The sequence below is a fragment of the Mustela erminea genome, chromosome 6 (assembly GCF_009829155.1).
Source record: "Mustela erminea isolate mMusErm1 chromosome 6, mMusErm1.Pri, whole genome shotgun sequence".
NCBI lineage: Eukaryota > Metazoa > Chordata > Mammalia > Carnivora > Mustelidae > Mustela > Mustela erminea.
Genome location: NC_045619.1, coordinates 115801571 through 115806882, shown reverse-complemented (window position 1 = coordinate 115806882; position 5312 = coordinate 115801571).

The window sequence follows — 5312 nt, the reverse complement described above, 5'->3', positions numbered from 1 at the left end:
TTTATTTATTTATTTATTTGACAGACAGAGATCACAAGTAGGCAGAGAGACAGGCAGAGAGCAAAGAGCCCGATGCAGGGCTCGATCCCAGGACCTGGGATCACGACCTGAGCTGAAGGCAGAGGCTTAACCCACTGAGTCACCCAGGTGCCCCTTCAGGAATTTTTCAAAGGCACATTTTCTTTTCCCCAATCCATCCTGCTGTGTTTATTTTGTTGTTTTGTTTTTTGTTTTTTCCCCAAGGCCAAAGAAGTAGAATTTGGAACTCATCTTAAAGTTTGGTTAAAACTCATGCTTGCCACAGTCTGATTCCTTTCGGATTTTTCCCATCTTCCGAATTCAAAATATAATTCTATAATGTTCATGGCCAAGTGTATTTCTACTTAGAAACGAGAGAGTAGAGAGTTGTCCTCTAGAATTTCTTCTTAATTATAATTTTGGCTTTCTCTGGTTTACCCTCTTTGTCTCTCCTTTTAAAAATCTTTTTGGGGTGCCTGGGTGGCTCAGTGGGTTAAGCCGCTGCCTTTGGCTCAGGTCATGATCTCAGGGTCCTGGGATCGAGTCCCGCATCGGGCTCTCTGCTCAGCAGGGAGCCTGCTTCCCTTTCTCTCTCTCTGCCTGCCTCTCCGACTACTTGTGATTTCTCTCTGTCAAATAAATAAATAAAATCTTTTAAAAAAAAAAAATAAAAATAAAAATCTTTTCTATCTTCCCCTGACCCAAATTTTTATTCTTCTATACTACTCGGGCTAGAATGACTTAAGCAATGAAAAAAAAAAAAAACTGAGTAGGAATATGTATTCTTTATTTACATGGCAACCTTCTTTTATAGATTCTAAACTTTAGACCAGGGAGTGAGAACATTGCCTTCTAAATATTTGTGGGCTGGATCTCGGTTCCTTGGTTAAAGGCATTCAAAATGGATGGAAATACTTGGCATAACTCTCAAGTTTATAGTTTTAGAAGGGCCATTTGTTATTTTCCTTTGTTACATAATCCTATCTCATTTCTGCCCTCTCTCAATAGGCTTTCTAGGCTAGTGGGCTATCAAGATGAGAAAATCTGACTCTTGAACTGAACACATTGCTTTGAGCCCCTGCAAATCACTCCAGGCTTCTTATATTTCCAACTCGAGCACAGAGAAATTGGTACTTTTATTTCAGCAAAGGCTCAGTTAATTACATACTTCTGATTTGGGAACATTCAGGATGGAAACCAGGTTAGGAAATCCCGTGTCATAGTACCTCTTGCTCATGTTTGGAAACCTCAGGGAACACCAGCAATGTCTGGCGACAAACCAGGCCTCTCCCCTCTTCTCTGTGACACTGATCTCATTTTTTCTTACTCCCTGTAAGACTCCAGCCAAAAGAACTTCCCACACACATCTTGCACGGTTTCGCCCATCTCCACGCATGCACCAGTCAATAAAAGCATTTAAGAGGCACCTACTGTGTGCAGAGGGAGGACAGTGTTTTGCTCTCCACTCTGCCAATTCCTTGATTAAAAGAGTGGCTCAGAATATCTTTCCAGAAAATGTTCTCTGCTTAACTCCACCTTCTCTAGTGTCTCCATAAATGTGTCCTCTGATGAACACAGATCCAACACTTCCTAAGGGAGTGTTCTACCAGTTTTTTTTTAATAAATTATGATACTACAACCACACACACACACACACACACACACACACACATGCACACACCTTGCAAATACAGTTAACCAAAATAAAAGTTTCATGAAAATAATATTTACTATATAGGATAAACTGGACTGTTTCAATTCTAATTTGATTTCATAAAACAAAGGTACTCATCTTTATCCACAAAACTGATCTCCTGACCAGCAGTTTGAAAAACCCTAGAGAATCCTAAGTATTAAGGAAGCATAGAAGTGGTGCATAAACAATGAATCTTGGAACACTGAAAAAATAAAATTAAATTAAAAAAAAAGGAAGCATAGAAGTTAATTTGAGATTCTAAAGGATAAATTAATAATTCAAACAGGGGATGACTTAAGAGTGTTCACCAAATATTATCAGAAAAGAGAAGATTGCTCTAGCTTAACAAACTTAACAAATGTTAAGTTTGACAGATCCTCTGAATTCCCAAGAATTAATTCATTGCTTAAAGCAAACTTTTTTTTTTTCCAAGCATCAAGTCCAATCTAGACTTCAAACCTACAAAAAATGGACGAGGTCTTGTCCTCCAGGAGCTCATGGTTTAATGGAGGACACAGAGAAGTGACCCAATAATCTTGCCCCAGTGTTCTAAGAGCTATGCCTGAACCCCACATGGGGTGCTGTGAGAGAAGCAAGGGGGCTCTTAATTCAGAGAGGGCTGAATGACATCTTCTCTCTAGACCAAGAATGTCCTACGTATTTGTGTTCCAAAAGCATAGGACCTCATGAAGCTGCAGGGCCCTGTGAGTGGTCCCTGGCTGCAGGAAAGGGCATCCATGGGCAAATGATTGAAGATGAACCTCTGGAGGGAGGTGAGCAAAGAAGCTTGAGTTTTCTCCTGAAACATAAAGGGAATCCATTGAGAAGTTTTAAGAAGGGCAGAGGATAATCAGGTTTCTGTTTTTGAAAGATGGTTGAAGACGGAGTAGAGAGGATGCTGGCTAAGAAGCCCAGTGGAGAAGAGAGTCAAACACCAGAAAAGAAATCGTTCAAAAGGGCTTGGCTGAGGCAATGGCGGTAGGAATGAATAGGGTTGGTCTCTTAAGAACATTAAGGACACAGTAGCAGATGGATTCAAGCAGGTCCCATCTTGGAGGGCTCCCAGGTTTCTGGATGGCATGAATGGCGTTGTGTTTGAGTCATTCACTCAGATGGCGAGTCCGTGCAGGAGGAGGACATGGCTGGGGGAAGAGTTCAATGATGGACATACTGAGTTTGGAGTGCTATGGTGTTCTAATAGCCATTTGGCTCTGGGGCTTGGGAAAGTCTGGCCTGGTGTTAGACAAAGCCACAAGGCAAAGATATGAAGTAGGGCAGAATCAGAAGAAGACTGGGGGGGGGGGCCTCCAAATTCAGGACAATTACTGATTTGCTGGAAATCAGTCTTTCCCATGACTCTGGTTAGTGTGGGAACAGTGCAGACAGCCCTTGTCTGTCCTTCCTTCCTTCCTTCCTTCCTGTCTTCTCCAGCTGTAAGTGCTGCCAGAGCTCTCACAGATAGCAGGAAGAATGAAGAGTCTTTAATATTTTTATTGAATACAGTCCTTCCTTCTGGAGACTTCTGGAGATGACACGGGTACTAGGTGGAAGTCACAGCCCCAACAAAGCAGAACAAAGATAAGGGTGACATGGACCTAGTCATGAGCAAAAAGTAAAGGGCTAATTCTGAAATGTTTGCTGGGTGGGGGTCCCAGATCCCTGATAGCTTCCCAATATTCATTTTGGAGTTTGGGTGTTATCTTCGGGAGGACCCTATGCTCTGCTGAGAGAATGGTTTCTTTACCAGGTTTTAAGTCCTTCCAGTTGTGTAGCACAGCACTCAGTTACGGCAATAGGAATCCACAGGCCAGCCTACATGGAGGGCACAGGGATAGAAGGCAGAAGCTCAGTTTCTGTTCTAGGCTCTTCGGGTCAGTGAAGCTCCCTGTTACCAGCTGAGTTGTATCCCCTCAAAATTCATCTGTTGAAGTCCTAACTCCCAGCACCTCAGAATGTGGCTATGTTTAGAGATGGGGTCTTTAAAGAAGAAAGTAAATTAAAATGGGGTCATCTAGGTGGGTCCAAAAATCCAACACAATTGGTGTCTTTATAAGAGATGATGGCCATCTACAAGCTAAGAAGAGAGGCTCCAGAAGCAATAATCATGCTGACATCTTGATTTTGGGCTTCTGGTCTCCAGAACTCTAAGTAAATAAATTTCTGTTGTTTAGGGCACCCAGACTGTGGTTGGTGTGTTGTTATGGCCCACCCAGCAAAGTAATATACTCGCCTTCTGCTTTTGTGATGGGGGCTGGGACACACAAAAGCTCAGTGCATACCCAAGAGGAAAAATAAGAATCTAGCATTTGGAGGGAAAGAAGTCAGGGTTGGAACGAAATGAAATGTGAGTGCTAGCTACTGAAACCGATAAATTGCACAAGTAGATTTAACAAGTATAAATGTGTCTATCTACTGCTTTGCTGATTACCATGTACTTGACAAACTTCAACTGACCTGATATTCACAACCGCCTCAGCATCACCTGGGAACCTGTTAGAAACGCAAATTCTCCGGTGCCTGTTAGACTAAAACAATCAGAGAAGGGAGGAGGAGGAGGAGTGAGGTGGGGGAGGCAACGACCAGCCCTGTTTTAACAAATCTCTGGGGACTGTGATTGGCTGAAGTGTAGAGTGTGAGAACCACTGAGATAGGGCATGGTCCCCTGTCCCGAGGAGCCTTTTGCGGGGGCGGGGTGGGGGTTGTGACAAGATTTCTGCACAGTTGTGCCTGGGCCACCAAGGGCGGTCTCCTTGACAACTGGCCCAGAGTTCTGGGGACAGCAACGTTCGCACGCGTTGGTGGGTTTTATACCGCGAACGGTTCAAACTCATAGCGACCGCTCCGGGTCTCTAAGGGTAAGCGGGGCCCCTCCGGGCCTCCGGGTAGCAGGGCTGGAGCCCAGCGAGAGTCCCGGGAGCCCCGGAGCCGCCAGGCGCGTGCGCGTGGGCGCGTCCCCGGGGCCGGGCCGGGGCGGGTACGCGCCGAGGGGGTGGGTGGTGCCGCCCAGCCGGCCTGGCTCGCCGTCCGAGCCACTCAGAGCGCCCGGCGGCCGACACCCGGGGGCCCTACAAGTAATACCCGGCGCCCGCTCGCCGCGCCGCGACTTGCGCGCCCACGCTCGGGAACAGAGGCTCCGGGTCGGCCCTGACCTGCCTCGCAACTTGCTCTGCTCCGGCTGCAGCGGCGAGTCGACTCGCCGGGCCCCTCGCGGAGAGCCAGCTGGTGTGGGGACGGTGCCGCCGTCCCCGAGGTCCCGCGCCGGTGTGCGCCTCCCCGCCCGGCGCTGCCGCGGAGCGACCGCCACCTTCGTCGCTGCCGAGAACTTTGTGCTGGGTGGGGGGGCCCGCCTGGCAGGTGGGCGACCGCGGCCGGCGAGCCGAACCGGTGAGTGGGCTTGGGAAGTTGGGGTGTGAGTGTGCAGGCGCCCCGTGGTGGGACGCGGGGCCCCGCGTGTAGTTTTCCTCTGCCCCTCCTCTTAGTCCCCCTGCAAAGTTTCACTCAGGACCGGGGGGAACAAAGGGAGGGAGAGAGGCTAACCTGCTGCGAGTGTGTTTACTCTGGCGAAAGCGCGAGTCATTGGGACAGCCACTCCTCCCGG